At 35.6% G+C, this 13,880-nt stretch overlaps 1 long non-coding RNA gene across 2 annotated transcripts; it reads right to left on the reverse strand.

The window, feature by feature from the left end:
• Positions 1 to 546: 546 nt before the first annotated feature.
• On the reverse strand, positions 547 to 13,056 carry LOC115449097. Of its 2 annotated transcripts, none has more exons than XR_003939141.2 (4): positions 12,970 to 13,056; positions 10,998 to 11,192; positions 1,060 to 1,145; positions 547 to 948 (listed from the first exon to the last, which is right to left on the reverse strand). It is a non-coding gene; the product is annotated as an uncharacterized LOC115449097 (long non-coding RNA). The 2 variants fall into 2 exon arrangements; XR_003939140.2 differs by having other exon boundaries at positions 1,060 to 1,159.
• Positions 13,057 to 13,880: the final 824 nt, after the last annotated feature.

Raw genomic sequence — 13,880 nt, forward strand, 5'->3', positions numbered from 1 at the left:
GATCGCAAATCATACCTGTCAGAGAATTGGCGAATGACGTACGTGATAACCGATGTATCCGTGAAGTGTGACCTTCGGATTAAGCAAAACAAAACATAAAACATACCAACGGGAAGGTCAAAGTCAGAGGATTTGATTCATGTTGAGTGATGGTACAAGCTGGTGAAAGATAAAAGTGAAGTGAAGTCTTCGAAACGTCGGGAGAAAACTAAAATAATTAAAACCGCGATAAAATCCGAAAAATAGTTTAATTTTAATGATAAAAGTGAAATTAAATCTGATCAAACTTTTCTCCCCTCCTATAAACACCGATGATATCTCAAGGATGAATGCTCTCCGTCTTGGAAGGATAGGCATTAAAGAAACGAAGAAGGTGTTTAGATCATTGTATTTTGAACTTTTAAATCATAAATATTCTATTTGGAACAATCAACAGGTTCACAAAATTCAATTAACTATATTTGTTTATTCCTTTACAGAATTTATGTGTAAGTGATAATAATATCATCAAATATTTATTATAAAGAATAAATTAAGTAATTATCCTCGATATAAAATCAAAATAAAACCAAAATAATTAAGCAGGTAGGTGCTAAAACTAAACTTATAAATTAAGAAGAACCAACAATTTTGGAACTACATTTTATTTAAATTCCTAGCGCTTTCAAAAATGTCTAACCTAGGAGATTAAAAGAGTGACGACCCTAGCTTACCCAGTTGAAACGTAAAAAATCCAGACGAAAGTAATTAAAGGCGACATTAGAGACTTTACGGCTCGTGAATATGTCAATGCTAAATAAATAAAAAATCTGAGGGACGCTGTAGAATTATAGTAAATAAACTAAAAAAATGCAAGTTTATAAAGTTACCAGTAACTTTAAAATATATTCTACAATTTGTTTACAAAAAATATTTCGCTCGTATCTCCCAACGCATAAAAGTTTGCACCTGAAATAAAAAATGAAATGAATATAAAATATCGCCATAAAATAATTAAATATTTTTAAGGTCAATTCAATAGTTCCAAAGGTTACTCTTTAGAAAGAAACTTATATTTACATTATAATACTACTGCAGATAACTGTATCCATCGAAAACACAACATCTGTGGCACCATCATGCGATTTGTTTGTGCGAATAAACAGCTGCAACACGAAATCTGAATCAAAATAGCAAACGAAGATAACATAACAACACAAAAGACTGGATAAAATGCTAAAACAACTAAAAACGTGGAATTTGTTAATACATAGGGTCCAGTTTCTTGTACCTTAAAAGATTAAGGGCCTGCTTCAAACCTTCTGCGAATATGTTACTCGTCACATAGGTATATAAGCCAGCCAAATACAAAAGTCACACTCTAACCTATGCTATCATAATAAAAATGTTAATTAATTATACTGATTTACTGACTTTGCTTGAAACTTGTGAATCAGGCCCTAAATAATTCTTAGAAGCCACTTCAACACGAAGATGAGAGATCCCCACCTTAGTAATCATTTTTTTTATATGAAATCTCTTGTTAAAGCAAATATGACTATACGTCGTCATTTTTTATAACGTATTGGCGTTATTTATTTGCACTTTAATAAAATAACAAGTACCTGTTAGTGCCTATAGTAGACTACCGCGGTGGCGTAGTTGTATTAAGGTACGACTGCAGTGGTGAGGTCACGGGTTTGATCCCCGGGTCGGGTTGAGTGATATTGAGTTTTTTCTACCTAGTATCATCCTGGAGTCGAAAATTTGTATCCGATATGGCGATAGGCATGCCCCAATCATATCAAGGGACGGAATACATACAGCGGAAAGTACGTGCACTATTTGCGCCTCTGCCTACCCTTTCGGGGATAAAAAGCGTGGGTGCGTGTATAGTGTTCGTAAACCCTTCATCTAATTCTGGTGGTTAGCAGCACTGTGCAAGCACTAATAATTGAAATTAGTAAAATTATAGAAAATTATAAGAATCTGATGAACAGTCCTAAGATGAACAGGATATAAAATTTTCGATGTCTGCTAAATTATATTTAAAGCTTATCAATTATTCGATTGATATCGATTTGATCAGATATTCGCTGGTGGGATATATTTTACATCCATAGGATAGCGTCCACAGTACACAAGGTGTTAAAACCTGCCATAGCCTGTGTATATCCGTATCCAACAGGCCGGCATAGTTGTGTCGAATGTCGAGGGGTAATCTCTCGTCAGTGGGCATTATATTGGACCCCAGTCCACTTACCATCAGGTGCAGTGGGTAACTTTGGCGTGCACGTATAAAAAAAGTTATTTCCACGTCTAGTCTCGTCATTCAGTTATAGTTGTAAAAATAAAGAATGGACTAAACGACATTAATTTTTATTCAAAGATTAAATTCCTCAATATATATTATTACAAAGAATTGCCGTACCCTGACGAAATTGAAGATGAAGAGATTTACAAACAGACTGCAATAATTCAAGCCATAACATTAATATAGCTTAAGATGAACACCGCAACACCAATCTCCGAATGAATAACAATAGCCATTTAGAATTGAATTCAACTCGAAGAGAAATAAAGTAAGGCGTTAGCGGTCTACCGCCAAATAATTAGGGACAGACGACTGCAGACGTGTTTGTGAAGACGTGAGATGACGTCAATGACTCCCAGGTCATGATGAATAACAAGACGTATGTAACGTTATTAAGGTTTAATGTAAAATGATTTCACACGTGAAGACAAACGTAAACGAATTAAATGAGGGTAGTTCGAACTGCATGAAGGTTAATGTTCTGGTGAAAGCGTTGGTTTGATTTAATTCTTGTAATTTATTCATTAATGGCATTTCACGAGTAAAATATTAAACCGATTTTGATGCAATTTGATGGAAAGTAAACCGATGGACCGACGACCTGGTGAGGGTCGCCCAAAACCGGTCTCTATGGCCCTCAATGGGGAAGGCCTGTGTCCAGCAGCCGACGATTCCCGGCTGAAATGATGATGATGAAACCGTAATGCAAAAATAAGTCATGGGCTAACATCTTACCATCTTAAGCAACACAACAGCCTGGCTTGGTAATTTATAAATTTTAGCATTAACTAATAGCCAAAGAGTTTTAAGATTATATATAGTGGGAAGTAATTGGAAGTAATTGGGAAGATTGTCATACAAAAACTTTGCGTTCGCGCTGGTTACTCAATCTACCATGAAATAGCAAAAAAACGAAGTAAAATGCTTTATATGTTTTCCATATCATGATTTGCATGTTTTTAATGGTCATATTAGCAGATTTTGTAAATATATTATTTTTGTATCAATATCTAAGGCGCTGTGAAATCTTGTCACCGGACATTTCAAATAAAGCAGCGACTTATTACCAATTGGTAATAACTTTTGGAGCAAAAATTTTACCCTGATTTCCGGTCACTGGTCACAACTGTACAGTTAGGGATAACTAACAATACAGTTTAATGTCTTTGTGTATAACTATTTTCAGGAAAATACACATTGTTGGCAGAAACAATGTTTCATACATACTCTAACGTTTGGAAATGTCTTGAAACAAAGGACTAACTACGTGGCGTTAACGATTCAAAGACAAACAAATTAATTGCCTTTAACATACGTATGGCCTTAATGTAGTTGTTTGAAGTTGTGAGAAGTTTAACTTTCATGGTGGCTCGGTAACACTTTACAATACATTTCTGGCAGCTCCTTGACGTGACAAAGTTTTTCCGGAATAAAAGTCCCGCATTGTATTTTCCCCTTATAAAAAGTAGCCTAAAATACACGGGAGACAGGGCCCGTGCTCCGAGCGGCAAATTCACACTTAGCAGACGTATACACAACTTATCATTAACGCAGTTATGACTAATGAGACGTTCAGTACATTAAACACATAAATTATTTCTCGCGGGCGCGAAATGATGATGATGACGATGACAAAAATAAAAATATAGGTGGTCGGGGGCGGTATAACCCAGGTTTTGCCCCGCTTCCAAAAAATTCACCGGACTGCGGAGAAGTAATGTAGCTTCCTATCAGCGAAAATAAATCAAAATCGGTTCATTGGTTCTTGAGATTAACGTGTTCAAATAAGCAAACTCTGCAGCTTTATAATATTAATACATAATAATATAATAACTAATGTACGTACCAGGCTGAAGTCTAAAAATAATTTATAATTACAACTAATACAACTAACTTATTGGTTACGATACAAAAAATACAATGGAGTTTTTCAAGCAACTCGTGTCTTATGATTGACATTACCATCAAAGGTAGTTTACCTTTGACAAGGATTTTACGTCAATCAACCGCTCAATGCGTAAGTATTATATTTCTGTAAAGAAATAACACCAACTATGACAATGACTAAAAATAACCTTATAGTAACTGAGGACAAAGTTGTTTATATGTGTATTCATTGACGTTTAAAGTCCATTTTGCTAAAATACGTGTATTAGTAGAAGCTATTTTTAAATCAGAAATATTGATTACGGAAAAAGACTAAAATGCAAGTAGAAGCCGTGAACATGCGTCATACTCATGAACGTTTTGCTGCTTGTGTGGACTATTCTATCCATTTCGCTTACTATTTCTAATTGCTAGGGGTATTGTAGGTAAAATTATAAGCATAATATAATATTTCATGATTGTTGAGAGCGTTGTGTACTCGTATGGAAATTTCATATTAATTTATTAATCAAGTATTTTGCGAGCATTTTAATGAACTGCTCCAAACAACACTGAAAATACAATTATATATTTTTTTCTCTGTATTATGTAGTGTAGTTTATACCTTAAACTGATTTTGAAAAGAACAACACCAGAGCTACTTGCCCGTTCTTCTAGTGAGAACTGCTTTCTTAACTGGTAGTAGAGTTAATATTGACAGAATCTAAATAATGTATACATTTTTACAGGTTCAAATAAATAATTATTTCATTCCAAATAAAAGCTAGTTCTTCAACATAATTTAAAAATAAAAATTATTGCTAATAAATTAGCAAGAATACTAAAAATAATGTATCATTCAACTAAAATATTGTTCTGTGACATTGATTTAAAAAGTGATTTGCAAAATGTATAAAGATATTAATCATATTTGTCCCATGGACACACATAATGATGATTACGATTACTCTTTGTACCTCGAAGTTGTAATCCGACTTGAAGGATACAGTAATAATTACTGGGCATTAAGAGACGTAACACATGCCTCAGGGTGACCAGCTAAGTTCAGAACGAACAAAAGCCAAAACAGTTCTGAACGTTGATGTTATTGTATAAAGGTGGTTGTTGAGTTTATGGTCAGGCCAGGAGGTTTTTTTGGGAAACTGCCGTGTTTATCACCCGGGGTATCCTGCTAATGGTGTACAAGCGATCCCCCGGCTTAGCAACCACGGCAGCCCCATGATGAGTTGGTGGGGCCTACCGCTATCACTGGAGGCTTGGCAGCCAACAGCTAAGCTGTCTTAGGGCCCGGGAGGAACAAGGGAGGAGATAGAGGGAAGGAAGAAAAGAGGAAGGAGCAGGAGTTATTAGGATGGTTGGAAGGAAGGGAAGGGAAATGTTCGCGAACCCTTAGACAGATCTCACTGTGAATTTAGCAAGCGCACACGAGTTTACACACGAGCTGTGCGCCTAGGGTTGCGGCAAATGTGCCCCCATGCATGGGCGTGCATTTGGTGTGGAGACCAAGCATAGGCCAGGGGTTCGATCGTCTCGTCATTGCGCTAAAAGAAAGTATTAAAAATATATGTGACATTATAAATTAATAGTATTAAATAAAATAATTGTATTAAGGTGATTTGAAAAGGAAGGCATTTGTAAAGGAAGGATGACAGACTGACAAAGAGGATATATAAGGCGAATGTAGATGTAAGAGCCGGTAAGGGTCAATTGTACCGACCCTTCCATTGTCAGATATCTGACAACCGACAAAGGCCAGGTCAAAGGTACCCTGACGCGGCGGGAATGCATTAAAATATTGATACAGGTCGAGGAAGCGAAAGAAGTATGCCAGAATCGTGCAAAGTGGCAATACATAATCTCTGCCATGTATGTATGTAGTTTTGAATCTAGACGCTAGATTTGAGCAATGATAATATTTTTTTTTCTAATACGAGCATGTTGTAAGCGGCGATAGCCTAGTTGGGTGTGGAACGGACTGCCAAGACGAATGTCTGCAGGTTCAAATCCCAAGGGCACACACCTCTGATTTTTCTAAAAAATCATGTGTGTATTCTTTGTGAATTTATCGTTCGCTTTAACGGTGAAGGAAAACATCGTGAGGAAACCTGCTCATCTGATAAGTTCTCTATAGGAATTTCGAAGGTGTGTGAAGTCTACCAATCCGCACTAGGCCAGCGTGGTGGACTAAGGCCTAATCCCTCTCAGTGGTAGAGGAGGCCCGTGCTCAGCAGTGGGCAAGTATATAATACAGGGCTGATATTATTATACGAACACGGCGAATTGTCCCCTCTGCACCTGATGGTAAGTGGAGTGGGGTCCAATAGAATGTCGACTGACGAGAGATGCTGCCTGGCCTATTCCACCCGAATATACACAAGCTGTTCACGGAACGCGACACATTAACGTAAGCTTACTTTTTTGTATCGTAGAGACAAATTCTCTGTAAGAGAAGTTATTTGACACGCTCTAGGTGTATTAAATTCTTATTTTACTAAACGTAAAAGGCGAGTAATGCATTATCGAGTTTAATTATTTAAACATAGGCTTTCAACTTAGTGTTAAGATTAAAGATCATATTATTAGAATTTGAGTTGCCTTTTCGTTAGTTAAAAATACAATTACTTTAATAAGTTTTCTTGAAATATTTGAAACTTAGTGCTTATACCAATGGATCCGTCAGTATGAAAAAATATTTATAAAGTATTTTAAATTAGATTTCACGTGAAACAGTGAAACTTTGATTAAAAATCGTTTTTACATCAAACGCGAACAATTCAGACAGACAACAGACTCTTCTACGGTAATATTTTATTATACGTTTCGTCTTAAGATTTAAGGAATTCGTAAGACCGATGGAAGATTTTATTTATAAACAAGTTCGCAGCTTCGCCCGCGTGAAGGCGTTTTCCGGGATAAAAGTCCTGCTATATATTTTCCCGGGATAAAAGAAAGCTACCTGCCCAGGGTCTTAAACTATCTCTATACAAAACTTTATGAAAATTCATTCAGTAGATTTTGAGAAAATCGATAACATACAGACAGATAGTAAAGGAACTTTGTTTTATAACATGTATAGATAAATATGACGAAGTGACACCTGATTGTAAAAACTATTTAAATTGAAAACAATAAGAAGTCTAAAACAGTAAAGAACTTCTAAATTTGTACAATAGGTGATAAAGATTTATGTATACAAATATCATGTGATGTATACGCAATTAGCATACAATAAGCCAATAACATCGTGTCTGTTTCGACCCTTACTCCTTTACGAAACCAAATACAAGTAGAAACTAGTTATAAAGACATTAAAGGGACCACGTAATTTGAATGCTATATCCAATTGGTGTTTTAAACGATGCTCTTTTTTATAGACTAGTGACTTGCCTCGGCTACCTACAGTAAGAACACTGTTACACTTCACAGGATCACTCGCTGGACGAATTTGAATATTACGCGCGGGCCATACAAAAAAGACGTAGGGCGCAGACATGGCACGGACGGGACGCCGTCGTAATTTTTAAAAACATATAGAACAGACGAGGCACGGACGTGATATTGGGCGCCGCGAGAGATGACGGTTTTTAGCTATCCGATTTTGACATGATAACATGTCTTCTTACGAAGATGAAGATGTGTTAGCACTGGTGTATCTCGCTCATATGGAGGGTTATTGCAATACTTTGGTTTATTATAATTATAGAGAACTGAATGATTTTCAATTAAACTATAAAATTTTACGTTGAATACATAATCGTCCCGCATTTTACTCAATATACAATGATCTTCCTTCTCTAAACACCTCGCAACTACTCAAGGACGTAGGTAGTTTTGTGTATGTTTTGCATCACGACGTTTCTTACATTTTGTATGAAAGGGTCTCGTAAGTCGCAAAAGACATAATATGCGCGCCCCAGCCGCGTCTTTTGTTTTTTTGTCTGTCCAGCGCATTACGGATACAAATTCATTAATATCGTTTTACTCGGTTTCGTATAATAAGAAGATAATTTATTAATAAAATATTTATTTTTCTTTATAATTTTCCTTCACCAGTGTCCTTAACAAAATGTTTTGTAAATGTGAAAATAAAAGTTTCTTTACATTTATTTATTTTATTAATTTGCATATACCCGAACACAAATTAAGCGTTTTCTTTAAAAAGTAGATGATAAATTTACGGTACTATGTAAGAATATGGCGAACTAAAAAAGATCGTCACAATGTAAATTATTTAATTAAGTAGTCGTTTAACCCCAGGGATCAACATTAGCTAATCGAAATTAATGATTAAAATCTACCAAATACTGCACTTTGAGGCCCCGAACATTTCCTGGCCTTCTATCCTAAGAGAGTTCTTTATCCATTCCCCACGCTTTCTTCCCAGATATCCCCTCCCAACTTTCCTCCAGGTCCCTGCAGTAGCTAAGCTGGTTGTCTGTGACAATGATGATTACAGGATCCGATACAAAGGAATGGAATTAAATAAGATTAAGGAGAAATTGGCAGATAATTATTTGGAATTGTACTCATGGCTATATCACCAAACAGATCGTTATAATCTATTTATAATATACTGTAGAATTGTTTTGCTTTCGAATTTGTAGGCACCTGTAAGCAATGTTTTTGCGTATTTTTTTCTCCGAAATTATATATTACTGAGTATATTAATGCCAATAACTACGTCATTTCGTAATTACCTAAACGTTACACATGTTATAACGTGGGTACAAAGTTTTCCATTAGCATGTGTATTACATACGCAATATTTATTGTTATAAACAAAACCATCAATCATAGTTCAGGTAAATAGCAAAATTATGTTACCTATTGCCTATTATTATACATTATTTAATGTCAAGTACTAAGTCTGTAGAGAAAATAATCCTACATATAAGTATTATATACTGTCCCACTGTTGGGCACGGGCCTCCTGTACTACTGAGAGGGATTACTGTCGATTGGATTACTGACTATTGGGAATATACTTATTCATGCAATTTGCCCATCGGTTGGTGTTGGCGATGAGCCAGTACTCAACTAGTTCAAATTAAAAAGGCGTTATGATAAAAATATTTACATACGACATTAAAAAACTCTCATGTGACAAGTAAGTACAAAAAAATACCATTTCATCGAGGAATCGAAATTTAAATAATTAAAACCAAAATTATACTATTATACGGATTTTATCGCGGTTTTAATATTTTACTTTTCCTGTCCCCCCCCGTGACCATGAAGGCTGCAAAGTTTTCGAAACCTCGGGAGAAAAGTAAAATATTAAAACCGCGATAAAAGGCGTAAAATTGTTTAATTTAAATTAAAACCAAAACTATATTTCACTAAAAAGTATTTGCGTCACTAACAGTTGGTGTTAGTACGCTGCGCCGTGTGATAATGGCCGCGAGGGCACTTTCCGACACAGTCGTTAGTACTGACCAGCTTAGGACCTACAATGCAGTGCTTTTAGAGCAAATGGAGACGATCCTTCATTGCCGGCCATGGTTACTGACGTGGTTAGCAGCCAGAGGTCAGAGCAATAAATGGTATCTTTCTGCGAATCATCTGGTAGGAAAGGGTGGACGGGTTCGTGAATAAACTTTTCCGCCTGGAGACAGAGGAGACGTAGAAGGTGTCTGGTGAACGACTGAGGGGAGCCTTGTGTAGGGCATTATTCATTCATTCATTAAGAAATGTAATGCCTCATTTAGGGACCTGCCGAGATATTTTTTTATACGTGCAATGTGACCCCGCTGCACCTGATGGAATCCAATAGAAATATCGACTGATGAGAAATAATTACCCCTCGGCAGTCGACACAATTATGCCGGCCTGTTGGAACCGGATATACACAGGCTGATCCTGGAATAAAACACGCTTACGAGGGCTACTACGGCCGGTTTTAATACCTTGTGCACGGTGGTTGCTAACCGGGCCGATATTAAATATTTCCTACCACCAGCATTTCATCGATGTTTGAAAGATCTGTGTTCATTAAATATAGATGGATATCTAAAAGGAGCTGAATGTGGTCATACTCGTTCACAAATTATTCACCAAGTTAGACGAATTATTCTTCAATAGTCTAAATAAGTCATAAAGCATAATATGGCTATTGAAGTAGCTCATCAACTTTTTTGTCTTTAGTTTTCTTTACTAAATTAAAAATCAAATTCTTTTCAATTTGAGTCAGTGAGAATATTTCAGTATATTATTATTTGAAACAGCCCTTTTACTGTAAATATCTGAGCGATCGTAAAGACAAGCCATTTTAATCTAAAACTTTTGTCTGTTGAACAAAAATAATTCAAGTGTAAAATGCAATTTGGGATTCTCGTAAACACTCGTCTGAGCATCAAAAAAAGCCTGTGGTTTGAGGCTATGACCTGCAGCATTCAATAGCGAACGAAATAAATTTGACACCGTGTGCAGGTAATTCGATATTTTTGGCTTTGGCTTTAATTGGCTTTTGTTTTGTACAATCTTCTTGGTTTACCTTATTTAAATAACCAAAGCCACCAACATGACATTGGCGGAATAGCTTCATACACAAGTAAATGATCTAGGTTCATAAACCTCTTGTATTTCATTACCTTTAGAGAGCTCCTTGCCATTTAACAAAGGAGAAGTGAATTTCTACGCTAGATGGGTAAATTTTAACGTATTATTAAATATCTTCGTAATTTAATTTAGTTGCCTATTTCGTTATTATAATAATTATATTATAAGCTTTAACAAAAGTGTCTATATATATATAATGCTTAAAAAAAACATTACAATATTGGACATTAAGTTTACAATTATATATTTTTTTACTAACCACAGTTTAAACTAACGTATATAAAACGCAGTTATTATCGGTGTTCCCTCCATTTTCAATTGTAAATACGGAAACAGACGGTTCATTTTCCGATTCATTTAACTTCCATTGTAACGTTCTACTAGTGCAATTTCAATCTCCGGCCTTTGGTACAGAAACGCCATATAAAAAGTCTTTTTATAGTTACTCAGCACCCTGTAGACAAATATATATAATAGTATTTTCCAGGAAGAGGGGATTTTGCCCATCTTGTTATACAGTATGTTTTTTTATTCGAGGGATTTATTTAAACACGGCAGTCGATGCTTGCGAATAACTAATAAAATATATTTAAAACAAAAAAGCAATGATAATTTACAGTAAATCTTCAAAAGCAATTTCCAAAAAGGCTCCTAAAATGTGGATAAACTTGTACTTCTTATTGGAACTACCTTATAGGTCATTGCGTATGAATATCACCCTTATGTATCATACGTTTTCCCTTCATATTTAATCAAGCTTAGGAACCAAAAAATACCTATGTTCTAAAATTCCCATAAAAATAGGTTATATTTTATGCTTGGGACAAGAATTAAGCACTGAATACCCTTAACAGGTTCCTCGACTAAAATTATATACGTATATAAATTAGGTAATCTAACTATGAAAGCAGTCCGACAAGAATTGAGCACTGAATACCTTCTTCAATAGATTCCTTGACTAAAATTACATACTGTATAAAAATTGTACGTATAACGAATTGTCTGTATATGAGAGGAGAATTCATCGATCCTCACCCACGCTAAGTATGTACGGCGCGTCAATAGCCGCTGACAATCTTTATCAGTTAATGGAAGTCAGGCCGGACACCGGATTTGATATCGATAAATATCAATGAAGACTTAACGCCCCCAGTGTTCGCTGTACTTTGTTCCTGATATGGAAGCCCTGTAGGATACGTGGGAGTGATTGAAGACTTCCTACGATAGTGTTTTTTTTTTGGTGATGTGACTACCTTCGATTGTTTCTTAATATTGATACAAAGATTGCATTTCTCAACGGTTGCCGGAATTGTGCCGGACATTCTTAATGGTATACTGTGGTTTAGGTAGCTCATTTATCAGAAGTGGTATTAATACCTTTGCACTGTGGTCGTTATTTGGTCAAGTGCAAAATATATATGGTATCCTTTTATGATGTCCTAATAAAAGTCGCAGGGAGTCGCTGGATGTGGGCCACTTCCAATAGGTCGATCTAGAAGTCTTTGGGGGTGGCTCATGTTCAGCAGTGGTCATCCTGCAGTTGATGATGATGATCCTCTTACCAAAAACAACGATAGACTCAGAGTCTTCATATAGTTAAACGATCTACAGCCTGGTTCAATCATATCTTCCACCATCTTCCCTTTACGACTGGCTTTCTGCCTCAACCATTAACTTCTCGAAGTTCGAATATCGAAATTGATTGTGATGACGTGGCGTGTTTAAGAAAATAATCATAAAATTAAGTGGGTAATAACATAATTAAATACTAAGCGAAGTATTTTGTTTAAATGCGAAATCAAATGCATAATAATCACCAGTGTATATAATAATAAACAAGTTCAAAAGGTTTTTCAAGAAAGCAATTAATTTCTGTTATGGATATGAGATCGTAAACATAAATCTCAGGTAAATACTTACATCCTTTATAGGCCAATTAACGTTAAAACAGCGATGAACTGAGCCAATTGGTTTTAATATCTTTGCACAGAAATTTTAAAAATATAATACTGGCCTTTGTTTTGTCTAGGAATGTCAGACAAAACACACCGTAACTCTTGCAGACTAAACTGCTTCAATTGTGTTTGGATTTTATCTATTTGAAGCGGAATATTTATAGCCGATAGATTGACGATCAATTATTGTGTTTGGATTTTATCCATTGAAAGCGGAATATTTATGGCCAATTGACTAACGATGATGATGAAGTTAACAATGTTGTTAGTACTTACGGCAGTTAATGTTTTACTGGAGAATCGACATAATAGTAACCTCTAACCATTGACGTATATTTTATAGACACGAACGTCCATATAAACTTTATTCAAAATCTGAACTAAAATGACAACCGTCACTGTTATAACCTATTTATTCACGTTAATAAATAATTTTACTCATTTGACTAATATTTTTCATGCAAATCCAGGTTTACACTTAGATTCGCGTTTTTATATTATGAGCGCCACTCCATACACAACCCCAAGCTGTCAATATTGACCATACTAAAGTTAGTTTGAATGGATTGCAGTTCAATTCAGTTGAACGCAGTGAATGTTCCGAACGCCAAATCTAGTACGTAGTACAAATATATCGATGCCTCTAACTAACATCTAAAGAATTTCTTCATAAAAATAATGGTTACCATTATTTTTCAACCACCAAGCCGACAATAAAGTATAGGAAGAGAATATGACAATGCACTTTTTTTACAATTACTGGTAATTGCTGCTATAATATTTTTTTCCCGAATGATTCTACTTCTGACATTTGATTACTATTGAAAATTAGTTTCGCATTGGTTAAGGGGGGGGGGGGGGTGATACGTAATGTACCGTGTATTGAGATATTTGTAACATGGCGAATAGCGACCATTATAAAAATATTGGAATACCCGCCGTAGTGGCCCATGTGACTGTGTCGGCTTCCGGGGTCAGCAACTGGTTTCACATGCCGGCATGATTATATCGATTGAGGAAGGATAATCATCTCTCATCACTCGATACTCTATCTGGACCTTATTACACTTATCGTCGAATACAGTGTGTCAGAATTAATGTCGATTATCTCTCTGTTGTACTACGACGATGTTTTATTGAGATTAAAATGATTTGCCTTGATTCTGGAAAAATGCCAACGACTCCTA

Source organism: Manduca sexta, chromosome 20 (genome assembly GCF_014839805.1).
Source record: "Manduca sexta isolate Smith_Timp_Sample1 chromosome 20, JHU_Msex_v1.0, whole genome shotgun sequence".
In the NCBI taxonomy this organism is placed as follows: Eukaryota; Metazoa; Arthropoda; class Insecta; order Lepidoptera; family Sphingidae; genus Manduca; species Manduca sexta.